A 27,177-nucleotide genomic window follows, 5' to 3' on the forward strand; every position below is an offset into this window, starting at 1 on the left:
GGCTTTGAGATACCAACAAATGAACCTGAGCATGAGTATGAGTATGAATACGTGCATGCGTGTATCCCGTACGTATTCAATTTTAATAATCATAACGTATACACAGCCTGACTATTAATAATTATAGACCATAGAAAATACTCTTTTTTCATTAACCATAATTATTCTAAGCTCGATATACATTTGTGGATTATTTACACACCGATGCCTACTTATAGGTATTCCGGTAATATAACCGACAATGAAACTCTAGATACTCTGCGTATACGTGTTTGAAATTTGAGACGTTTGAATGCGCGCGTTATATATATATATATATATATATAGAGCGAGAGAGAGAGAGAGAGAGAGAGAATGGATAATCGATGGAAGATGTTTCTGGCATCGAAAGTGTTTCCAGTACAGGTTAGAGATGGTATTAACGGAAGTCAATTGAAAAGTAGGGGTCGACGAGGAGAGCGGGTGATCGAGAGTGCGCAGAAGTTTATTTTGAAGGATTCGTACAGGAAGAAAAAGGGGTGACTGGGAGAAGGGGTTGAAAAATAGAATGAAACAAAAATCGGCACGTTCCATTTTTTAACGGAAGAGGGCAGATCGCTGGAAGCGGGAGATTTTCTCACGGCAGTGGATTCCAAGGGTGTCTCTCGTAGCGCGTAGAGGGATGCTGGGCGCGAGGGGTTCGTTGCCTCCGAGTTCGAATGGGAGTTTGTGATAGTAAAGGACTATATATCTATATATGTGCATATACATAGACTGTAGCGAGTGTCGAGTAAAGGGGCGGGGGTGGCGTTTAGTTCTGGAGGAGCAAGTTCGCGGCTTGGCCGCACAGAGGGAGCCAACATCTCAAAAAATCGTCGGAATGATGGCGTCGGGACGCCAGGAACGCGCCTGCCGTTCTTCAGCGGGAAGCGTCGGCGGCAACGAAGGGTGCCCATACACATGGACGCGCAAGGGTTGCCGGGTTAAGGGGGCGGGTTTTAGCGCGAAGTTTTCAACGAATAAGGCGCCGAGACGCCGATGCGTCGCCACGCCTACACTTTCTGCACGCGCCGGAGTTTTCCCTCTTTCTCGCGTAATCAATGAGAGACGCCTGGCTACCTCCGCGTCGCGACGCCGCACCCTGTTCCTCTCATTATATCTAGGCGAACCTTCGTCCTGCAACCTGCCTGCCTGCCTACCTGTCTGAATGCCTTCCTACCAACTTACCTACGTAACCTGCCTAGGTCACTCACTGTCTGCTTATTGATGTATCTAACTACTTATATATTCCATAGATTTCAAAACTGGTTCTCTACGTGTCTAACCTACAAATTACGTATTTCGATAGAGGACTAATTGAATTAACGGACTGACTGCTCAGAGGTAGATGCACAACTGGTTTACCGTTCAATACATTTCTAAGCTTGTTGGTGTCAGTCTATATTTATCAACTACTGATTATTTTGACTTTAATGTATACAACATTAATTATGGGTGAATCTTTTGAAAATTTTCTTCGGGTCCGATGGAACGGAAAATCATGCAGATATAATCTTAAGGTTATCAAGGGTTGCGCTATCGTACGTAAATGTTTGTGGATTTTAGGAAGGGTTGACAAATATTCTGAGCATCCCCACGTAAGTTTGGTTATATATAAATTCCCGCGAAGAATATTTCAAAAAATTCACGAGACTCTGGAGATTTTTTCAAAAATCAATGTTCTACCAGCCTTTCATCCCTTTGCCATTTGTAGTAGCCAACATTTTCCAAATAAATATTAGTTAGTTTACTTAATGATTCTGACATTAATTTGTTTCAAGCAGAAACCAAAATGTGGTTGTACGCTTTTGCTATAGAAAAAATGAGTCTGGATTGAAATTCGAGAATTTTCAAAATTTTCTTTTTTTTTCATTTCTTAGTATGACGAGTCTTTTGAATAATCTACGTATAGCCATTACTTACCCTAGACGCGGTCGCGTGACTTTGTTTTCCATTTGAAAAGCATTAAGTTGGGATATCTCAGACACCCCTCACGCCTAGTCCCGGGTTAAACATTCGCATATCTACGTACGGTTGAGAGCCTGAGGGTTTCACAAGGTTTGGAGGACACGGAACTATCCCGGTCCTACGAGGGTGACAAACAGAAAGAGGGAACGGACCAAGTCCCTCCCCTGTGTCGTAGTGGTACCAGGAAGGTTGGGAGGAAACCCAAGAGCCCAAACGGGTAGCGCCAGCTCGCCAGGAGGGACAGGGTGATAGTTTTACGTCCTAACATTTTACATTTTACCCACGGACCGTTTCATCCTAAGGGATGATTTTCTGCGAGGCTTTATGGAGCATAGAACGAAATGGCTGAGTGCCCGTTTCAGGAATGAGAATGAGCCTATTGGAATTGTTCCATCCAACTTCTGTAGCATCCTTTATTAAAGTTTCACATTGGTCCCCGAACAAGAAATTCTAGAGTCGCGGAAACTCTAATCTATATTACCATGTCTTATTTTTTAAGCCGAAAAATATTTTGTATTTTTTATGGAATAGATTTTTATACTTCAAACATTTTTTTAATTATGATTTTAAAAAAATTTTATGAGAAAAAGTAATCGTTTCTCGAAAAATTTCTCAAAGTCAATATTATAGGATTTAATGTTCAATGTGCGCGGGGTAGATAAGAGGATTTGCGGCTAGATGTGATGCCTGATGATTTTCTGGTATCTCCGTCTTAACATTGGCATGGTTGACTTTTCACAAATTGGATAAATTCTCATTAAATGGATCAAAGTGAAACGGAAGTAAAAAATTGAATATATAAATTCCAACAAATTCAGACAATGTGATAAATCATAAAACCATTGGTCTACTTGGGTACCGTAAGCTTAGAATTCTACTTTACCGACATTTCTCACCAGAGACATGAATTTACCGACCCCTCGGAAAAGCATTCTATAAAGTTCATTGAATACCCGATAGGGTCGCCACCATCAAGAAAAAATGACAGCTTGCCGTGGGAAGGAAAAATTCTGAAGTCGCCGTTGAGTTTTCTCCGGACACGGTAAGTCGGCGCGTCAAAGTTGCGATCAATTACGTCGCGATTTTCGTAATAATACGTTAAATCAAAGTCACGCGACCAAACGAAGAAAAGCTTCCCACTCTAAATTCGACAATATCATCGAAGACCAAACTAATTACAACATAATAACATACAAAGACTGTCATTAAATATCAAAAGACAATGAGCCAGCGTGACCAAGGTTACATAATCTTTCAACTGGAAAACACAAAGGTAGAAGGAACCAAGAGGACAGCCAATCAAATACAAACAACGGTAAGTGACAACCATAATTATGGTAAAAATTGGCTCTAGTGTTCCGTGACTTGAGCTATTATTTGCCAGCGACCACAGGTAAGATCGATAAGTTTAACGTGGCAACAACGGGGTCTGTCAGGTAGCCTAATTCAAGCGTTAATAAGTGAGTAATTATGTCAATTGGTTGTCCCCAGCATCATCCCCTCCACCACGTCGGTGACACTGGCCAGCGGCAAGTACAGCTTGTATGATTTTCACTCTCAGTTCACTCTATTTACACGCCTCTTCCCGTATGCCAAATTCTCTCTCGCTCACTCTTCGTCTCCCTCTATCTCACGTTCTCCTTCTCGTACCACATCTCTCCTCTCGTCCTCTCTTCCCGTGCGTACCTCTCCCACTCTCGATACCACAGCCCTTCCCGATGTTCAATATAATTCGAATTTTTTTGGACGCGCGGCTAATCCGTCTCTGTCGCTTCTGATCGACCAAAAATGAGCGTGCATTCACCAACTGGAAAAGCAAAAACCAAACACGAGATAGAGAGGAGAGTGAACTCTGATTCGATAACCCCCCCAAGCCCCCTTAATCAACGTTCCTCGGTGGGGCACCAGGACAAATGCCCCTCTTTCGATCCAACCCAAACAATACCTTTACATAATACGAGAGACCCAAAGAAAAAAGCATCCCTTTGCTACCAGACTCTTAGAGCACCGTGTTAATCAAATACCATTAGTACCACCCTTAAAAATACTCCATATATAAAACCTAATTATTAACTTGATCCCAATGGCATTTACAAATATATAGATACACAAATCTCAGACAATTAGAAAATTGCTCCTGGACGCTTCCTCATATTTTTTCCAAATACAATTAGGCCAATAGACCCCTTCACCGAACACAAACAAAAATACAGAAAATTGCAAACACAGTGCAAGCCTAGAAGGGGTGTATCGGAAGAGAGAGGGAAAATATAAATAAAAAAAGTATGACCAGCACAAACATTCAAACACGTACATGAATAAAAGCAAGTGGGGACAGAAAAAGGACACGAGTATCAATAGCGACACGGAAAAGGATACCGCGATACCAAAGCAACCATAGGAATGGCAAAGAGGAATGAAACGAGGATGAAACGTCAACCCCAAATTCCACGTGTAAGAGCGAGAAGAGACTATTCCCATTTACTCGGGAAGAAAGATTCGACGTGTGTACCGATTGTTGCCAATCATACGTGGCCGCCAGTGTCCCACCCCATCAGACCTCACCACGCTACACCTCACCTCAGTACACCTCGCCGAACCTCATCGGAGCACGAGTGGCTCGTGTCACGCCTCTCACTCCATACCGCGCGGCGCGGCCGCCCGCCCGCCCGCAGATTCAGTTCTGCGTTTTTACGCGAGCGGACAACTCGCACGTTCCGTCACGTAAGGATTTCTCACGTTACTCATATTCCAGGCATCAGTCACCATCATGTGGATCGTGCTTGTTTTCATAGACCCTAAACCACACTGCGGATATATATACATATATCCATACCTAGACTTAGTATATATTAAAAAGACGGCAGCTGTGTCTTCAGACCGTCCACCCTTTTCTCTCTCCATCCCTTTCGCCTGTCCGTGAGAAGCCAAGGTCATCGCGTTAGTGAGTGAATGTGTCACGGGGGTCTGGAGTAGCGGGGGTTGGAAAATCCTGGTGCTCAATGGTACCGATGGGGGAGTCATTGTCCGGGGTGAGGGGGCACGGGGAAGGGGTGGCGGGATGGTAGTCTGCCTTGTGTTTTTGTGGAAAATGTCGGCTGCCTGTGGCATCGCGATGATTGATGACGACGGGCTGACATCAGCGAATAAAGGAAGGGGTGGATAGGGATTTGAGGAGGATGCGCGGGGGGTCGTTGTGGGTGGAGGGGTGGTCGACTGAAAATTGTGTGCGTGGAGATGCGTAAGTGCCTTCTCTCTGGGCGCCATTGTGCTGCTGTGTACGGGTGCGTGGGTTGTGAGACGTGTGTGCGTGCGTGTATGGTTTATGTAGGAAGGCAATGATTTTAAAAACAGGGCCGTAGCACGGAGAACCAATCACAGCTGAGCCCGGACCCGGATACGATGATGAAATCAGACGGGGTTTGCTGAGAGAAATGGATAGAGAATGAGAGAATGATGATAACGGGAACGTAGAGGGCGAGGGAGGGAATTAGGACATGGGTGGATGTTTGGAAGCCTTGTGATGCAATGATGAATTTTTGGTTATCAGTAAAGTTTTCGCTTTCGACGTTTTCTCAATCGACAGGAAATAATTATTTTGATTGATACTTTTTTTGGAAATTTTTTTTTTAACCTTTTAAAATCTTTCTGTGATTATTATTACAGCTTCGTTATTTATCATTGTCTTAAGATTTTCTTATGTATTGATAATTCGTCTAGCGTCATCGTATGATTTTTTTTATCGTCCCTTAAGAGAAACCTGGTACCGAGGGATGCTGCGGATGCCATGACACTACTTCCAGACGGGATTCGAGCAGTGGAAAATGTTGGAGTGTTCTTCTGAAAAGGAAAAAAAATTAGTTTTTTTTATTTGTTCAAGGGTGACAGAATTTGTCATAACGAGAGACACCCTTGAAGAGTTTTTATGATTGTCACAGAGGAGCTACGAAAGATCTAGCAAAGGTCTAGCGGTAAGACCTTAGGTCCACGGGAAGGGCCATGCTAGCTCGTTCGTAGGCGATAGTGCTGGCGGCCGACTCCGGGCGCGCACGCGCTTTTTCGAAAAATCAATAAAACGAAAAGCTTACCTAATGCTATGTTACCAGGAGGAGGTAGAGGCTCGGGGCAGATGTAGAGTAGACTCCGCCTTCGCCTACTAACTATACAGGCTACGCAGGCTACACGTACCGGACGGGCGTCGGGGCTATAGGGGTTCCCAGTGATCGTCACATAGATACCCGCTCCTACCGTTGCCACCAGATGATCATCTAGATGACTCCCCTCCGACTCTACTCTCTCCTAAATATCCAGGGTGAACCATCCCGAACGAGACGTCAGAGCCTAGCGTCGAATCCCGCCATCTTAGAATTTTAGAAATTTCAACCCTAAAAGTCATATTTTTCAGAGTCGTTCATCTAGCGTCTTATGAAGATTCCTTGATAAGAAACATATTTTGAAAATTTTTACCAGTCGGATATTTTTGGTTTCAATTATTATTTTCGAAAAATTTATTATTAATATTATTATTACACTCCGATCGATATTGCCTATATCATCTTCTTTGCAATTTCTTTTTATTTCTTAAGTCGCCAAACGATGATGGAGATTGTGAGAGAGAGGGTCATTCAGGGAGTGGGTGGTTGAGTAAAATAGGGGATGCGAATGCGGCCTGCCATGATTAGATTGTGGCTTGTGCTCGAGGCATCCGACTAGGTTCAGCGCGTTAGCGAATTCGCTCTGTTGAGTGTTGACAAGTCCGCATCCTCGCGTGCCTTTAGCGGTGCCCTTGTAATTCTAACGAGCTTATCGGCCGAGAGCCGCGTTTTCCGGACGGCTTGTCATTCGGCCTGAGCTTTCACCTTTTATAGCAATTCCGGTTTTACCATTTCCCATATCCCTCGTAGTCTATAGCGCCGATGGGTCTCACAGTAGGAAAGTGCATCGGCCGCAGCTCGCAACGCTAAATGAATACTGTGTTTGGCTCTTGGGGTAGTACGTAAAAATGCATTGACTGATCGATCGATCTCACGCCGAATTAATGGACATTAATGTTTTCTCGCGCGGTTCGCCGCAACCGTGAACGGATTAAAATAATTAAACCCTCCTACTTCCTAATGGGGAAAGAGCATGAATTTTCCATGAGATTTTCGACTGTCTAAATATGCTCATATCTACTCGTGCACTTTCAGTCGGCACTTTAACGCATGTCAAATTATATTCTAGAAAAAATAGTTTTGACAGCTAATGATTTTGTGGAAATTTTTGAAATTTTGAGAATTTGTCATTTTCAAAATTTATTCCTAAAAGATGTCAAAAAAATGACTGGTAGGAATTTTGGTAATAGAAATAAAGTATATGGGAATGAGAGGTTGGTGCGATGGAAAAGAAAATATAAAATGTCGAACGAAGAGGGAGAATTAATTGTCTTAGACGTTTAAGCGATGTAAACAGCGGAGGTCACGAAAAGGGAAAGCAGGGTAAAAGCATCGACAAAAGTGCAGTTTAAAACTGGCTGAGTTTTTACGTGGTGAGTTGGTACGCGAGGAGGATAGTTTTCACGATTTTGCAAGGACTGTACCGGTAACCCTTCAAGTATAACCACCCCCCATGGTAGTCATGGCGACGCGGACGTGGCTTTCCTCCCCGAGCCCCTGAGCCACCCCCTAAAAACAAGAGTGTAGTTGCTCGGATCACGTGGCCTCCGGAGCGTCAAGGGGTGGGAGCCTGAAGGGAAGTGAGGATAGAGGCAGAATAGGATAGAAGGGGTAGTTCCTAATTGCACCGGGTGGGTGGAACACTAGAGGGGCTCCAGAATTGATGCTGGAATTTTGAGGTTAGGTTAACTCGGTTCTCTCTCTCTTCCCATATATACGGATCCCGACAACGGGGTTGGTGGTCCCATAGACTGAAAAATCCTGCGGTGAACCGGCCGGGCAGGGGTCGTTTTCAAAATCCGCTAGAAACGTAATGACCTACCGAAGAAATTTTCCTACCCTGGACACTACTGTCTGGAATGTCTCCGCCATTTTTGTACCTGGAGAACATGCCAATTAAGAGAAGAATTTTGAAAGAGAACCATTTACTACCTCACTGTTTTTCCAAATTTTTCATCTCATGTTGAGATTCCAGGTACCGTAAATAACGATTTTTAAATTATGCAAAACGAAAATTTACGAAAATTTTTTTTCTCTTTAAAAATATTATGCTGAAATATTTTTCTAAGATGCATTTTTCCCTTACTTTTTTAACACCTTTTTGAATTTTTTTTCGAGCGATTTTTACACATTTTTTTCCTTCGTCATTCGAGGATTTTCCGGGCTCCGCCCTGAAAGTCGAGGTCGAGCGAGTCCCTTTTCGGGAGCCCGGCCGACGAAGAGGGTAGCGCTTGTCCGCGGCGCAGCAGAGAGGGTGGTTGTTGGACACGACCCCCGATCAATGAAGGTGAAGCGCGCGCAGCTTTCAATTTTTTGAAAATCTACCCGCCAACAGGGTGCTCCGGACCCTTGACGTCTGAATATACGACCCAAGATGAAAATTGTAAAGCATCATGGAAAATTTGAATCCTGCCATACTCTGAAATCCGAAGGGATACTGAACAGAGTCAACAGTAAGATTTTGAAATTTTACCGTACTATAACTAAAAGTATTACAATTTTAAGAAAACAATGTAAAGACGGTAAAAATAAAAAAAGAATGAATCTTAGACCTTCGATGAATGAATTTGCATGATCTTTCAACATGGTCTCATTTTATTAAATGCAGTACCTTTTATATAGATGTGTCAAAAATCAGGAGCTACTAAGAAACATTAAGAAGAATCTAAACTAAAAATATCTTCAAGTCCAAATGGATCTACGATCGTCCGCTTCGAAGAAACTCTATGCGTTACGAGATAATGGCGCCATCTGTCGGTATTTTTTAATAGGAACTTTTCTCCGGAGAGTAGAAGGTTCAGCAATGTTCACCGAAATTCCGTCGGATGGCGCCACCGAGACGCACTTCGAAATTCCCTAGAAACAAAGAAAAAATCGGAAAAAAAACAGTTTAAGAAACCAAAACACCATTGCAAAATTGAATTCAAGATTTAGACGCTCCAGAATAATTAGATTTTTCTAAAATAACCTAAAAAATATATTTCCGTCCTTGTCCAAAGCAATTTCCCAGAATTCTTACCATTGCCCAGTGAGAAACAGCTCCAGCAGCGTTTCCACCGAATGAAATTACCAAAGTTTTAATGTGAAGGGCATTAACCAACTTTCCCAATGCACTTTCCCACTGCACTTCTGCGCGGTTTGTACTTCGCCGAGTAAAACCATCATAGGTGTAGCCACGCTTCGCTCGGAATCGTTTCGTAAAATCCCTTGATCGAATTACCTCCCTCAACTGGGACACGAGATGTTCACCAGCCGTCACAGACGTACTCAAATTACCCAGGAATAAAACATGCGTCAACGTACTTTTCGAAGACTTGCAAAAAAACGTCATCTTTTCATTTGATATTTGAAAAATCTCCAAAATTAAAGATGCTGCTGCCATCTATCGGACTTCATTGGCATTCTTGTTCCATTCGGCGAATAGCATCAGGAACGGTATAATAAATTATTCGAGATAGATGATGTAGCCACGCCACACCAGTCTGAGCCCTGCACTATACTGCAACTGCTCTACTCTCCTCTACTCAACCATACTCTATTCTACTCTGGTCTACTCTGGTCTACTCTGGTCTACTCTAGAATAGTCTAGTCTAGTTCAGGTCTCCTCTACTCTCTAGCCTCTCCAGTAGCTACGACTACGTACTACGGCCTCCGCTGCTCAGCAGTCGGCACTGTTCTGCTAGCGGGTATTTATGCCGAGTCTGGCCGCCATGCTTCATGTGAGCAGGATAGTTTCTCTGAGTTATGTCGACCGCGTTGCTCTTGATAGATTTTACAATTTACGATCCACCAGCTACACCGGTCTGCCCCAAAATATCCACCTGGTCTGATCTATGCGCATAAATGTCTCCAAGTTTCTGGACCAGTCCTCTCAGAATCTTAAAATTTCAAGATTTACGATAAGGCCGTTTTTCCCATATTATGCCTTTCTTCTTATCAGTAACGAGAGGTGAATCATAAATAACCATTAAATGCTTCATACGTTTATTTGATCAAATATCAAAATTCTTTTTATTTTCTTCAAAAATCTTCAGATCCTTGTCAGACATTGTAGGTTCAATATTTTTCGTTCTCTGAAACAGAAAAACGTACAAGGTCACTTATTGTGCCCATAAACATAATAGATGCAGATTTATTATAAAAAAATATTCCGGTAAGAAAATTCTTCTCAACGGTTAACAAACACGTGTAACATATATGACGTAACACATGCATCATCATTCATACTAAAAATTCATCCCCAAGAATATAAGTACCCTTACAAGCTTTCTTAGAGTACAGCATCCAGAAGATTTGACCTCTCTCATGCCACTGCAAAACGAGTTAGCAGCATCCACCCCATGAATAAAAATGATCTTATTCCAGAATCATCACGAGTACCGGTTTTCGAGAATGCATTCAGATATTCGTAATGCTGTACTACATGCTTTTCCAAATAAAAAATTATTTATGCCACCCTTCGCTGATTTTAATTATGAAAAAATTTCAAGAATTAAATAAGGAAAGTTATTCTGCGTCCAGGTGGAAAAATTATGTTTTTTTTTCATACAAATTGAATAAATTGCCAAAGAAAAAGATGAATGCATGTCGGTATCCTCGTATACGCAGAGTGAATTCAGATTCCCGTAGTAAATGTTTTTCACTCGCGGGACAAATTAACAGAGCGGTAATTAAATGAGCAATCTCTCTTCGGACATCCTTCTGAACCCCTCATAACCGTGACGCGTTGAAGTGAAAAGGGCCGGGCCAGGCGCAACCCCTTGGTCGAGGGGTGCGAACGCGAGTCGGATCCTTCCTTTAGCGATGTACCGCGAAAAATCATCCCCATCAAATTTAGGTCACTCGGTACGCTCCACCAGGAACTTTTCACGCCGTTCGGACAACCCTTGCCGAAGGCGTCAACCCCTTATTAAAAGTATTAAAAATCAGGATGAAAAAAAATATCAGGATGAAAATAAATCAGCCACCAATAAAAAAAAAGATATTCAAACTAACAATTCCGTAAAATCATTTAAATTCTCATCGTAAATCCGGAACGCAAGCATCCCCAAAACTCAGAAACCGTAATCAAACAGTTTCACAAAAGTTTTGGCTTTCCTCGTCCTACTATGGAACAATGAGAATATTGTTTTCCAATCTGCGATACGAGTTCCAACAAATTTCACGAAATAGGCTACTCGCAGATAATACGCGCAATAATTGTTGCTGATGGGCAGGTGGCTATTAAGGGTAGGCGGGGGGGAGGATTTCAGAGGTTTTCACGGAGGGGATCCAGAGGGCCAAAGTTGGCTGGAAGGTTCTAAGAGTGAGTGGTAGGGACGCAGGTACGTAGGTGAGTGGGTCGGTGGATAAGTATCGTGGTAGGACGGTAGTCTCTGAAGGTGACGGGGGGTGCAAGGGGGTACGGGGGTAGGTCCTAAACCAAACCCACCGACCGCAACTCGATTCTATCTTGATCAATCAACCAGCTCGTCCCTGTCCCTAGAGCGTTTCCAGTGAGGATTCTAAGCGCGACGAAGCTCGTTCGCTTCACCATCGGAAAGCCTTACGTTGGCGGCCATGAATATAGACGCAACGATCCTCGCACTCCTATAAGCGTTATTACGTACCTAGATGAAAGGTAGATTGAGTTAGACCGACATTAAAGCTGGGCATCTACTGGGGAGATAGGAACGAGTCTCTGATATCAGTGCCCCATCCTATAACCGATGTACTAGCTGGCTTGGAGACCGGCCGGGGGACTTCGCTGCTGAGAATGCTTGGATGACTGACTTTACTAGGAAGGAAGATGGTTGTGATTTGGGTAGAGAATTGCAAGGGATGAAGGAAATATGGTATGGATGAAGGACGTAGAGGTATGAAGGAAATTTGTCAGGCTAACAAGGTGTTGGCTTGTCGCGACGCTTTCGTCTCGACGCCCGATTCGACGCCGTTAATTGTAGTTTAATGAAATTGAAGGATATTAAAAGGATAAATGTTGTATTTTTTTAATATGAATTATTCCTCACTTTTGTTGTTATTTTTGTGGGATTTTTGTAAAATTTAGATACTGGCTCACAACGATCGATTCTTTAGGATATTCGTGCAGTTTTTTTTTTTTTGTGAAAAATTGTCAGTCATGAACATTTGCTAATGAAGATTATAAAGGAAGTTCCTAGGGAGTGACAGTATCTTGTGGTTATCTCGCTAGGGCTTGGGCGTGGACCTAGACTGCGAGGATGCTGGTGTCCAGCAGAATATTATGGACTTATCAAGCCATCCTAATAGTCTCATCAGGATGCAAGCCTGTAGATCTCATCATCCTCAGCATCCCTGCTCCCCACGTACCAACGTAGAAACGGGCGAGGAATGGCGTTTCCTAGTATAGATAGCGTTACAGGAAGTAATAGCAGAGTAGCGCGGTTGAGCGACGTGTGTGTTTACAAGGGGTGCCCCGAAAATACTGAAATAAAAAATGTGCACTCTGTAGAGCTTGAAAAATATATGTAAATCAAATATACCCATGAACATTAAAATTTTGACAAACGTGTGTTTCTTCCAATAAAAAATGTGTATTAGTGGATAATTACTTGAGCGACATTATTCTAACATTCTTTGTAAGAATTTTAAAAAGATCCTGAGTTCTTACAATAAGAATTCTAGATATTCAAGAATCAGCTCGCAGCCCTCCCTAGAGTTGTATTCCATATGTGCATACCATGTATGTTAGGCGGTCCCAGAGAGTTACATAGTTTTGAGATATGTATATATATATATATTGTTGTTTAGCACGGTTTAGAATTTCCATAGATAACGGAGAATTATAACAGCGATGCGGCGTGGCTACCACGGGACGTGGAAACCCTGCACCATCGGTATGTATATAGAATGTCTGTAGAATTTCATTCTTTTCTCTATTATCTACATAATTCCGTATCTCTAATTAACTACAACATCGATACCCCGCCTTCTATTGTATCCGAATTGCATACAATTTATATAAATCACACGAACGTAGCTTAGCTACCATCACGAATAATAATATTCAATCAAAAAAATCCATATGAAACTGAAAGATCAGACTACAACATACCCTAATATTCTCTCCGCGTTAGCTACGTCGCTATAAGAAGATGCTTAATATAAGCAGAATAAGTAATGCAAAATATATTGCAAAATGGGTCCAAAAGGTCAAGCCTAAAGTGCTTCGCTCATCTTCCAGCAGCCGCTACTAATAACCCGCTTTTTCTCCAGTAACAAACTACCAACTAATCTACAGCATACAGCAGGCTGAACTAATATTGGCAAGATTCCCTAGATTGGAATTTCCACACCCTTATGGACTTAAACGAATTTTGTAAGAATTATCAAAAAAAACATAATCCAAACCCATTGCCCACACTTATAACCTAAAACCCAATATTTTTCCTACCCTGAATCAAGACTCAACGGTACTATTTTTCTTTCCTCCAGGACCAGACTTGATCGTCCAACAACTCAGAGGAGGTTAGGTTTAAGCAACTCTGTGGAAGTTGTGGGCAGGGTTGGTATCGCCAGGGGCGGAGGACGCGCGGCAACTATTATAAACTGTAGCACCTCGAACTACCGCCTCCAACCCCTTTTCCAGTAGCAGTCTCCTCCCGACACCACCACTATTTCTAGTATATACTAGTAGAAGCGGTACTAGTACCGATAGCAGTACAACGACTACTAGCACCTTCGCTGCTACTGCCGCTACAAGCAGCAACAGCACTAGGTAGGTGCACCACTACCACCTCGAAATAACCCAGGGGCCTGCCGAACTAACCTAAACCATAGAACTCTGGCTAGACTTGACTCGAGTCGACTCGACTCAGCGTACCCTCTAATCAATCAAACCCCCCAGGCATTTCGTGCAGCTCACCACTATACCTTGCGATATTGAGCTTTTGCCTTCCGGCTACCTGAACCAAGAAAAAGCATAGTTATCGTCATGGGAACCTTTGAAGCTCGTTACGGCTGATTCTGAAATTAGGCGGAGGTCGATCAGCGCAAGTGTGCTGACTAATAATTTTAGGTTAAATAGTAGATTGAATTTTTGCTTAAAATTTAACGTAAGGCTCGTTTCTTCGGTCCGACTAGAAACAACGTGGTAAATTTCCAGTTATCGAAGCACATGCGTTAAATGGGTCAGGGGCAGGAAAACGCAGCAGTAACATTACTGTAACGCTCCACTCGTTTGGAAGAAAGGGTTGCCAGTGGCCATTTTGATTCTTAAATGGCATCCGTGAAGGGTTCGCTATAACCCTCGAGGGTTGTTATCCTGTTGGAGAACTTAAGAAGGGTTACACAGCCAAACTTAATCAATTGCTTTGGACGATATTCAAAAATTTGATTTACTTATTTTTATGATTTTTACGATGATCCTTTCTTTTTTTATTATTTTATTTTCATCGATCTTATCTGAATTTTTTCATGTAGTCTTCTCGTTTATCATATTCATTTTTTACTCGACATCTCGGTCCAACTAATAGGTAATTGTCGTGCTACCATTCTGTCCCGAAGCCAATCACATTAATTTCCTCGATATCTTCGAATATTGGTAAATGGCAATAACGTCGCCCGACCTTGTCTCTTCGTCCGTTCTGTGCGGCGGAAATGGACTAATTACGAGGAAACGGGGGGCGGGTCCTCGTGGTACGAGAAAACTACCCTCCATCCCTGTCAAGAATTTCATTGACCAATCTAACAGTCTCTTCCTAAGAGATTTCCTTGATTTTCATATTTTCATCTTTTTTTCTATCTGTCAACTGTCAAAAAATATTGAACACGTGGACCGACTATATATATTTAATATAATACAGTCTCTGTATATCCACTCGTCACATATCGACTCGTTAGTGATTAATTGTATACTTAGGCACTTCGTCTTCCCACTTGAGAATTAACACGAGCTACCAATACCTGCTCAACTGTTTCTCCGTAGTGCGTGCAATACAATTAATGTAATTACTTTTGATTAAATGGAGAAACTGCATGCTTCCAGTTTCCTCGCGCATAGGATATAATACACATAGTGGTTACAGATATACCGGCATGTGGACACACATGACACACGACCTGGACCAGCTCATCCACGAGGAGAAGAGAAACTGCAATTGCATTTCGAGAGTCGAATATGTCGGCAAAATCAATGTGCTTTCCTATTGCTTTGACTAATAGAGTAAAAAGGGGTTTGTGGTTTTGATGGGGGAGATGAAAAAAAAATTTTTATTTTTTTTTAAATCGATATATTTTGGACATCCTCAAATTTAAGTTTACTGAATATTTTGGAAGATGCAATGAGAGTGGGTGGAGGGTGAGTATGGAGGATGTGCAAAATTTGATCTTGTTAAAAAATTCAGGGGGGATTCGCGTCAAGACAGGATGCTGTAAAATATTAAGAGGTTGGACCAGATGGTGAGATCTAAAATATTCAGTGTAGTGAAAGATGCTGTTGGTTAGCTGGAATAAACTAGGGGTTGGTGGTTCTCGTGGTGCAACCCTTGTGTCTTGGTTTGCGCAAGGAAGGCCAGGAGGAAGAGCATGAGGTCAGAGGTGAACTTGCCGCTGGCACCGGATCTATGCGCGTGGTACGGATGCATGCAATTTTGACTAGATTAAAGCTGAATTATTCAGTTAATTAGCTAGCCGAAGAGCGATGAATTTTGTTTGTTTTCAAAATACTTCGACTGACTTTCATTCCAATTTACTATGGTACAATAGTTCTCACGCTAGTACAGAATTCTATGGAATATATTAGAAATCTTTATATGGCATCCCAAAAGGGCTTAAGGGAATTTCCGATTAATGGGGTTGTTGGGGTGGAAAGGGTATATCTGAATATTCTAGTAGAGAGAAACTATATGACGTCTGTCCATATCCGAAAACCACGGTCTAGAAATCAAGGTATAGTACTAATATAGAAACCATCTTGAAACTATGTATGTCCGTCCGGAAGCTGTACCGGTTGGTAAATAGAAGTCGGTCTGTAGCCAAATAGTTACTGTTTAAATTAATCATACTAGCCGTAACCAGGAATTCGGCCAAAAATAATTAAACAAACCGTAAGAAAATTTCTAAATACAAAAATTGCAACTGCTCATATAAGGGTTGATTAAAAATTGAAAAAAAAAATTGTATATCGGTATCACTGTCGTATCTTTATATAGTGGTACCAGCTAAATTCGACAAATATTCATATATACTGAATGCATACATGTGCAGGCTGCAAGTATTAATACCTGATTGGCTTTATGCTGTCTACGAGTTCAGATTTCCATCTGGCCTTAGTAACTAGTATCTAATATCCAGCTAGATACTAGCTTTTCGAGCCGCTTCCCTTCCTTATTGCAAGTTTCAGGAATCGTGCATTAAACTATAGAGTGGTCCAGACATCGACCCATGGACCACCCAGTGCACCCAGCAGCCAGTAACCACCTTCTGGGTCCTAGATATGCGCCCCGCACATACGCTATGTACATTTCTAATCAAGCGATATTGTAACTGCGGTCTAACCTCCAAACACCACGAGCATCCCTTTTGTAGCCGACCCCCGAATATTCCCACTTCGGGTATTAAACTGCAGCCCTGCAGGTATTTGAGTGTTTTAATAATTTTTGGATCTGAGATTAGGTCTTAGACTTGGGGGTATTTTCAAAATGAAGCTTTTCAATAAGGGATGCATTGGAGTAAATTTTTTTTTGTTTTTTTTTTTAATTGACAGTTTTTAAAAGTAAATAAAAGGCCTTGTGATTCAGTGTATTATTTTAACATTAATTTAAAAGCGAGTGAAATATAAGGGCTGTTTTAACGTGTTAACATTTCAGGGGGAAAGACGCGAGGATTCTCACTGAGGGGTTTAAGGCGTCGGCGTGGTGAATATCGACGTCTTCAAGTCAGCGCAATGGTCCCCTCTTGAAACCCTTCTCTATTACCTATTCCAACCCCTTTTGGGAAGGCAACGACTCGGGCCACCCCAACCCACGCAAGTATGGCGGCCAGCAGCGCCTTATACCTAACGCCACCCCCCTGAAATGCCACGCATGGGTATACCACCCTTACGCTTAACAGGCACTATGATAACTGACGAACTCTCACGAAGTATGGAAACCACCCTTACTCGACAACTTTTTTTAACCCTTTGAAAAGCGGATCAGATTCACAGTAAAAAATTTTGAACCAACTGCTATAGTCGATCGTTCTTATAACTTTTTCTTAGTAGTGGCATCTTTATTGTTGTGCAACGGTCAACTGAAAACTACCCTTACGAAATCTTGTCACCCTCGAGATTCCGTGGAAAACCTGTCACACTGGATGCGAGACCTATGGACCACTTGGGGTTCTCACGCTACTGACCAACGCAGTGGTCATCTCGCGAGATGCGAGGTCATCCAAGAAAATATACCACCCTTATTATACGTAACTCCGTCAAGGGGATAAAACTGGTTGTCCCAGATCGACGATGTGAATCCCATATAGTTATATCTGCTGAGGCTGCTCCATGATCCAATTTTCTCGTAACGCATTCGAATATTTTTTATTAGGTAAGGTTAGAACAAATTCAAAACCTTTAATTAATGAATTTTTAGATTAAAAAAAACAATATATATGGTTGACATATACATTTTTTTTCATTTTCATCTACAACATTTTTACAATTTCATCATTCCAAAGGAACGCTTTTCGACTTGACCGTATTTATAAGAACTTCTAAGTTCAAGGGACATAAGAAGGGGGATGCTTAGATGGTCCAGACTTCCCTTAGAATTTTGAGATTATAATACTAGAACCAGTTTCACTGGAATGGAGCAGACGCAACGGCATCCCCGAGAGTGCTGGGGGTTCTCACGGTACTGACCACTGGTCATCTCGTGCACTGGGGTTAAGAAAGACGGGATGAGAACGGGAGAGAAGCTGCAGAGAAGGGTGAAAGAGTCTTGTTAGAATTCCAAGATGAAAATTCCATTTAATTATACTCATGGGTAGTGGAACTGGTAGGACGTACTTATTTTACTCTAGAAATCAGGGTCTTTCGGTCAGTCTAAGGGATGCTGCGATCGGCGTAGCATCCCTTAAGCTCATCAGTGTGGCTATTTAAAATATCAAAATTTTACAAAGTATATATCTTATCGCTCGTTACGTCAAACCAAGATCAAAAACAACCCCTGTAAAGCTTCTGCAGGAACTTATGGAAGGTATCCCATAAGGGATGATCAACAACTTTCTCAGTGTTATATACGTACCGTTAATCATAGAGAAGCTACGAAGGTGAGTAACGCTCTCATTTCTCCAATTATTCGAAGAAAGATCTGGGCATTACTTAGGATAATTAATCGGTTTAATTAATCTCGGACACCGGGCCTGGTTTAATATTCATACGGGGGAGTAGCCGGGAGCGGAGCCTATACAACGAGGTATCGAGTTACTCAGCTCTCTTTCTCTCTCTCTCTCTCTCTCTCTCTCTCTCTCTCTCTCTCTCTCTCGGACACATAGATCCTTTTCCTCTCCTCTTGAGCAACTAACCACCTCCTCACCACCTCACGGTTCCACGGTAACTCCAACCCACCACCTAGACCTCCTCCCCTTCGCCGTTCGACGTCCCGAGCCATTTCGAGGTTAGAATTATTGATCTAATATTCTAGGAGCTAAGCTCCGAGTCCACCGTCGACGTATCTTATACTTCCCACCCGCTGCCAGATTCAAAGCCTACGGACACCCTGATACGAACCCACGTAATTAATAGCAGACCCAAAGAACACCCCCTTCAATGGAACCGTCTACGTCATTCCCGTCACGGTATATAAACGGATTCTCCATTAGGCACCATCGAGACAATTCTCTTTTATCTGATTAAAAACGTAAAATCTGATTAAGAAATTTATATATTTTTTTTTCTTCAATAAGATTGTCACCAAATTTTCATAATTAACGTCGTTATTGCGGACTTGTTTTTCTGTAGAAAACTTTACAAGGTCTTTTACTAATTTCAGTTCAATAGGTGTCCAGTTAGAGCAGGTTACAGGATGCAGGTTGTAGGTTATAGGTTGGGAAACTAGAGAGTCAGTGATTACGCTCGATCGCCAAAAGAACGAACTCCGGATTGGATTAAACACCCTGCCCAACCCTCTAACCTCCCTTCATCTCACGTTGGCACCCCTGCAGCGCCAAGCTACGCTCTAGTCCCCCGGTCGCCGGACGGTTTACCATAAAGTTTACAACTTCTGTCAAGCTGCTGTAACTATGCTTGAAACGACATGGTCACCCGGCCCTCCCAGACCTCCCCGGTCACCTCCAATTTCCAATCTACAACGGTTTTACCTTACCTCACCTTACTACTAGCAATTTAGAAACTGCGTCAAGGGAGGTGTCAAACTCATCCTTGCGTCTCCACCGTCGATGGTTTCACGCTCATTACGGAATAGAGTTAAAGAGAGCCATCCTAACGACGAAGTCCAAGAGGGAGGAGGTGGGTCGCGTTCGCGTCAGGATAAAGAGGGCTAATTTAGTAGGTGGGTTCAAAGGTCGTATGGCCAGTTGCCCGTTTGGCGGGATCGACGGCGACTGGCGACTTTACGCAGCTTAAGAAAAGCTCGTTTGTCAGAGGTCGTACGCAAGAGAGGGTAGCAAAATTCCAGAAGCTTTCAGCCCCGAAGAACTTTCGTAAAAGTGGCATGCAGTTAGAAAATTCTGAAAATTTCTTGTTTTCAAATTCATTAAATTCGTCAAACTCACAACAAACTTATTTTTCATATTTTATCCCCTTGTTACCCTAAACCAAAAGCGTACGCGTAAAGGGGGATGCTAGAAGCAATGGAAGGCAGTGGCGTTCGATGGAGGCTAAGCCCGGGGGTAACTCCGCTAAGGGATGGCAACCACCCCCTCCTTAGTTCTGAACTAAGATGGCAGCCGCAGCCCCAGACCCATCGTGGCCTCAGCATCCCCCAATGTGCACCTACACCGATATCCCTATATACGCCTACATGTTCGCGTTCTGCCAGGATGACCATGAGAGGGTGTGCGTTCCCGCTGTTGGGCTTGTGGGGGGTTGGTGTTTCTAGAATCGCTGCCGAGAGCCGAGTCGAGCAGGGGATGAGGATGGGGATGAGGGATAAGGGTGAGGTTTGAGGTAGCGCGCAGTCATCGTCTCTATAACGTGGGGCAGGATAATTTTCTCAATTTCGCAGTGTCTCCCGTGGGGTCGCTCGTTAAGGGCTCCAAGTGAGATTCCACGGGTTGACGGGGGTCGGGAAGGCCTCGGTAAGGGTTAGACCGTAAGATAGTTTGATAGGCTTGGTTACCATAGGAGGCCTCTAAGGCCTTAGGCTGCCTACTAATGCCTAGAAAGGCTCCTCTCCCTAACGCCCTGCTGCGATACTCACCACCACCCCTTCTTCTTCCTACCCCTCATCCGCCTTACAACACACCTAAACATCCACGACTGTTATACGTGTAACCAATGCACACCTAAAACCTATATACAGTATATATATATGTATATATTTATATCCCACCCACCTTCTTCGTATACCCATTATATACCTTGACTATATACTCGGAAATCGAGAGAGAATTACTACCGATGCAAATGAAGCTCGCTCCAAGTGAGATCCGTGTTTGAAACTTTGAATTACTTCGAGTTAGCCGCGCTTCTGCATATATATATATGTATACACGTATATGAGAGGGACAGAGAAGGAGAAAGGGAATCACAGCCACCAAGCAATGGAACATGAAAATGGCGAGTGCTTGAAAATCAAAGATAAAGGAGAAAAATACAATTATTATGTAATTCTATATGCTTAAGGATACCTAGTTTGAATAGGTTTGAGCTACGTGACAATATATAACTGACGTGGAGTTGTTAAGATAAGAAATTGCAAACGCTAGAGTAGAGCGGTTCTCGCATAGAAGTTCTCCATTAGTTATCTCGGCTCCTTGTGTTTTATGGGGGCGCGGGTAGGTGAGGGGACGGAGGAAGATTCGTTGAATCATGGTATTTCGCCATCTAGCGATGCACCAAACTACCAATGCACCGATGGGCAGAAACGCGTATGTAGGAGTGTGTCGCCGTGGTGAGTGCAAGCCATGCAGATATTATACCAGGTGGACTGTGGGTACTGGTATAAGGTAGATACTCCTGCGGCCAATGGCTCGACGGGGTTGGCATCCTGTATAGAACAGTTTTACCGATAAGAGCCGCCGTGTTTAACAGCCCCTAGCTAAAGCACCGACGGCGTCTCCCTTACTGCCTCTCTCTCTCTCTCTCTCTCTTTCTCTCGTACTCTCTCTCTCTCTCTCTCGTACTCTACTCGTCTCTCTTTACCTCTCGCGAGTATGCCCAACGCGACTATCTTCCTGTGCAAGCCACGTGAAAGCTACGACTGAACTACTTCGACACGTACAACTCCGGGCAAACGGATTCATAGAGACTCGCCTTACCGTGTAGCAGCCGAATCGACCAAAGTGCTTGATTATATTGGCGTCACGATCCGCTTTTTACCTCTTTCGTCCCTATTCAAATTACTCTTTATTACCCTTGGCTATCTCTGCGCCTTGAAACTCTTAATTGTCCGTCTAATAAGTGACTTTTTGTCGGAGGGTAGTTTGTAAAGACTTTTGATAACTACGAGGTTGGTTGGAGTTGAGCAAAAATTATTAAAAATACATTTTTTTAAAGAATTTATGTATTAAGATTAGAGAAATTGTACTTTAGAAACGGAGGAAATGTCGTTCCGAGGATATACAAGCGTAATTCGATAAGAGTAATCGTGAAGACATGTTAATGAAGCGAAATTAGATAGGCATCGTCAGGATTTCGGATGTTTCCAGTAAAGCATCAGAGGCGGCTAGAAGGGATACAGGGTATCGTTAAATATTGGGTATCGGTGGGCAAAAAGGATTGTATGTACGTTAGCGAGGTGTCAAGAGAAGGGATTGCAAAAACTCGGGGCGCCAAGTAAAGCCAGCGAGGCGTCCACGTAGGAGCAGCAAGGGATTCACGGGACGAGGACCGCGCAAGAAGCAACCCCTTAGTCCCGGATCAATAGAAGAAGGGGCTGCTTGATATGCGTATCCTGGTGGGGGTAAGAGGTACAGAAGGGGTGGAAAAATCTTAGGTTCACCCTTGTCCTCGTCCGCTCCCCTCTTCCTTTAGAGCCACAACCCCGTTGTGAATCCAGTCCGATAGGGTTGCACGCCCGGGACGAGGAAATGGCTCCGACGGTGGGGTTAACCTTAGACAAGAGGCGTGGTCGTCCCGTACGACGTGGCCTGATTCTCTCTCTCTCGCTCTCTCTCACTCTTTCACTCTAACCCTCATACAGTCGGTCACTCTCCCGCGTCCCTTACGAGCGGAAAGCAACCCTCCGCCTCAGGAAGAACCCCAACGTCGACGTCCACGTTCACGTCCCATGTCTACGCTGACGTCGCGACGTCTACCACTACCATCATGAGCGTCACTACCGTCACTACCATTACGATCGCACCAACACTCGATACGAAAACAGGAGAGACTCACACGCCTGACTACCAAATCTTCATCCCTCCTCGTCCTCCTCATTTTCCTCCTCCTGAGTTTCTCTACCCCCTAAACCTCGTACCTTCTCTCTCTCTTCCTCACTCACTAACTTCCTTCCGTCCTTCGTAACAGTTCTCTCAATTCTCTTTCCCTCTCCCACACACGCGATCTTTCTCTCACTCTCATAGAGCACCCCTACCTCTCATACTACTCCAGTCTCCATTCCTCGGGATTGGTATCCTCCTGACTGACCCTGTATCCTTCAGGAACCACGGAGAAAAGCGCGAAAGCTCAAGGGGCTTACGCGACACGGAGCTTTTTTATCGAGGTTGGACGGCCACGACGACGCTGAACCTCCAAGGGAATCCCAGCGTCGCGACGCGCTTTTTTACGGCGCATGCGGATGCCAAGAGAAGGCTATAGAAGTGGGGGGATGAAATCGAACGTATTCCCATCAATCGACTGACGTTCTACGTTTAGTATTAACATGAAACATAACATGAACATAAACGTAAAGCAAATGTAAATCATTCGAAAGCACCCCGTGATAATCACCAGTCATTTATCATTGAAGTATGCTTTTATCAAAACATATCGTTCAAAAAATTTTTTATTTTTGGAATAAAATTTATCAATTTTAAAATTATAAAAAATTTGCATTATCTGTGTCTACGGACTCTACGCAATGACTTCGCGTGCATGCAGTATGTGCATGTAAATAAGGTTTATACACGTTGAATCCCAGCTCGCGTTTACACTGGAGGCTTATACACGCTTCTATACGTTTCCATGTGAACGCAACGCAGCCATCCAGCTCTTCCCCCCCCCCCTCCACCCAGAATGCCAAACGTTCATACATTTCAGTTACATTACCGTAGACATCATCGGATGTGTTGACGGGAAATACGAGCATAACTCAACGTAGACGACCTACCAGTGTTTCGTGAAAATCCTCTCCTCTCCTCTCTACGGTATAGCCACATCATACACATTACATACTCTCTTCCTCTCTCTCTCTCTCTGTCTCTCTCATTCCCCGTCTCTCTCACCGGTCAGCAGTGCACTGACTGACGACGTCATTTCCTACCGCGTATTATACATCTCGTGCTATATTTCCGGCAGCCCATTAAGATTCGCTTGTTGTTAGAAAAATGAAAAATTTCTGTGAAAAAATAATGAAGACATTTTTTTAAAACTGCACGTATTTCTGAGACATTATGCCTTTTTTGTTGGGAAAATTTTTTAGAATTACCGGGTTTGTTTTTACATACCTTGAAATCTATGAGGGATAATGGCTGTAATTGTTAGGAATAAACGAGTTACGTAAATTTACTACAGAGTAAGCAAATGGATTCTCAATCAATGTCTACAATGGTACAATCGGACAATTTGCAATTTGCAATTCACTCCTTGAACATTTGCCAAACCTTTTACAGTTATGACGCCGTAAAAGGCGAATAGATTCCAAGTTACTGTACTCTCTTTCAATGATCTTCACTTAGAAAGTTGTAACTGGATCTACATATACATATCGAATTGGCGTGTAAATAAAAGTTTCCTCGAAACAAGGATTCTTAAACGCGTTAAATCTCGAGACGCAGCGCACGTTAATACCACAAGATATAAACTGGGTATAAATAGTTAATAAAGGGACGAAAACCCGACGCCTGGAAGATGGCATTTCTTTCAAGCCATTTTCCCATCAAGGGTTTAGTCACATGATGTGAAAGGGGCTTAAATGAAGTTTCGCTTATCATATTTACTATCACGGGCGTCGTTACGGTTCGCTCCATTATCTTTCACCCGCCGCCTTCGAATTTTCCTACTAGAAGCGTCAAATTCCTAAAACGATAAATAAGGGTAATCAGCCGGATTATACCCGATGAACGAAAAGGAGATATTAGTCAGGTTCAAGTTGGTCACTTATCAGGCTGTAATTAATGACGAAACAAAGTCTCGGGTTTATCATAGCAAAAAGCTCATCGCTCTTATACAATCCCGTAAATTTCAATTCTGGCTTCTCTCACTGTACGTATATTATATACGGGTTGCGCCACTCTGCTATTCTGCTGCCGATCCGCTACTTCTACGGTGTCCTGAACCGACAAGAAATTCACGGCTGCTGTGTTTTGCCGAGGGTAGGACGTATTTGCGGGAATCAATTGTTGTTTCGTACCTTCCCGACCACGCACGAAGGTGAACATGAAAGTTAACGAGCTGTGCATGCGAGACTCGTGCCTTTCGAGAAAGTTTGAGATTTTCGGGAACATACGAGAATTCGCCGTACAGGTTAGGTATAGAGGTGAAAGTAATCGTGGGAATTCCTCAGGAAGGAATTCCTGGGGATGGAATGCCTGGGAGCGTCTTCAAACTGGATTTTCGGTCCAGGGGTTAGGGGATGCTCGGACACGGCATCTAGTCTCTAAGGGGATGAAACCTGCAAGGACTCTCTTACCGGGGTTCAAAAGTCGTGAGAGTAGATTCTAGATGGACCCCACTTGCAACCTCCGAAAACTGGTTCACAGAGTCCTGGCCGATGATCATCGCAATTTCTCAGTCAAATTATTTTAGTTCACTCTCGGGGCTTCTTGGATGATCATTTCCTCTCGTAGCTTCGTTGTCTACTGGGGTCTCTGATACACGCTGCGGTGTTGAGTGTTTAATTAGACGTTTGAACAGTGCCGTAATGATTCAAGTGTGAATCGACATTAAAGCCGCGTGCTATTATTCGCTGGGAATTAAAACACGCGAGTAACTGATATTTAAGTAATTCAATCGGGATTCATAGTGGAGAAAGATAGGTGAAATAGGAAATAACCTGGCATGACATTGACCGGTCGAGTTCGTACAGACTGGGAGTTTAACAGAATCCAATTAATCTTGACACATCTCCAACCTCTCTAGTCTCTTTCTCCAGTTTGAATTTTAAACAGCGTTAATACGCTCACGGACATGTCCTGTCAGTTTGTCAAACTCCATAACTCGTAAATTCAAAGATTTAAAAATAACGCATATTGGATCTGTGAATAAAAATCGTTACTCGGCATACTATGGTATGTTAAAAAAAAGGGAAATATTCAATAAGCATACTTGTCGTATGGATCGTATCGTTGTGTAAAATTTCAAACTTCCCGCCAATATTCGAACAAGGCTGCCACCGGACTCTATTGCACCCAAAGCGAAAATTCCAATAATCCCCTCGACGTCAGAACACAATAAAGCAATAACCAATAACAATGCTCCAAGCTCGAACGATTGTTCCAAAAGTTTAAACGAAGTTCCCATTGAGCGTCGGAAACTATTAATCGCTTCTCTGAAATCGCCACCTAAAACCACGACCCGCTACCGAATAAGGGACTTCCGGCAAATTGATGCTTTGCTGGTCTCGCCGATGGTAGAACACTGTTACGCAATTACATGGATATCGGTAGGTCAATCGACGTTTGAGGATTGAGTGTGAACTTTAAGGGATCGCTGATTAAAATGAGTCTGAGTCTTTAATTTCATAGTTCAAGCGCTAACGCTCCAGAAGGTTACATCTTCTGGGGTTGATAATTATATGATAATTCATGGTTCTTACGTAATCCAGCAACAATGGTTTCTATCGAACGGTCCTCGGATTCGCGAGGATCTCGGTGGTTGCTGTGTCGGCTGAGGGTGAGAAGTTAGGGTGGCTGCTTGGTAGTAAAGGAGGAAGAGTGAGAGGAGCAGGCGGGAGGGAGGATGTAGAATAGAAGAAACCCTTTTGCGACGCCAGGGTTCGAAAGCGGGGGTGACTTCTGCGTAAGGGTTCGTGGCTTAGGGGTTGCTGGAAGAGAAGGGACGTCGCGGCGGGTCACTTGGCGATTAAGAACACGTACTCTAACCCTGCCTGGTTTTCCAGGCCTGCAGCTTAGGATCAATACAACTTAGTTCCCCAGATCACCCCACTGGACCACCCTCCTCTTCTTATGTCCCGGGGCGGAACGCTGAAGCCCTCTTTCTTACAACCTCCCCCGGTTGGCCAGAGATCGAGCCCGAGGTGGGGTTCGTAACACTCGGTCTAACGGGTGATAAAAATTTTATTCCACCAACGTTTAATATTTTAAACTGTGCATCCTTCCTTTTGTGTACAATTACTCTCGTGGATCAACCCTTAAGATCTGACTGTGAAAATTTGAAAAACAATCCTAATCAAGCATACATATAAAAAGGTGTACTATATAGGTGCAATATAGACGGAAGATTTTAAATTCTTAATACTGAGAAATTCGTACAGACACCCGTTAGAGGGGTGCCTCGTAGAAGTGTGAGGATCGTAGGTGTGTGCGCCTTCTTACGATCAATAGAGGTTAGTCGCGCCCGGCTCCGTGGATGAAGCAACCCCCTGCATCCCTTCGGTAGCTTCCCAGAGGGTTGCTACGATTCTACCCACTCCCGCCCACCGAGCAAAATCCTCCGTTGCTTCTCTGGCGTCTTTGCCTGCCTTCTTAAAAGATTCCCGCGGCGCCGCTCGACACCGCCGTCGCGGCTTGCGCTCTG

The 27,177-nt window shown here is 43.4% G+C and overlaps 1 long non-coding RNA gene across 1 annotated transcript; it reads right to left on the bottom strand.

Moving 5' to 3' along the window:
* Positions 1–10,107: 10,107 nt before the first annotated feature.
* Positions 10,108–22,992, bottom strand: LOC112493692. Its single transcript, XR_003058321.1, has 2 exons — positions 22,856–22,992; positions 10,108–10,213 (listed from the first exon to the last, which is right to left on the bottom strand). It is a non-coding gene; the product is annotated as an uncharacterized LOC112493692 (long non-coding RNA).
* Between the last annotated feature and the right edge of the window lie 4,185 nt (positions 22,993–27,177).

This window comes from Cephus cinctus, unplaced genomic scaffold (assembly GCF_000341935.2).
Source record: "Cephus cinctus unplaced genomic scaffold, Ccin1 Ccin1_scaffold0129, whole genome shotgun sequence".
Lineage (NCBI taxonomy): Eukaryota > Metazoa > Arthropoda > Insecta > Hymenoptera > Cephidae > Cephus > Cephus cinctus.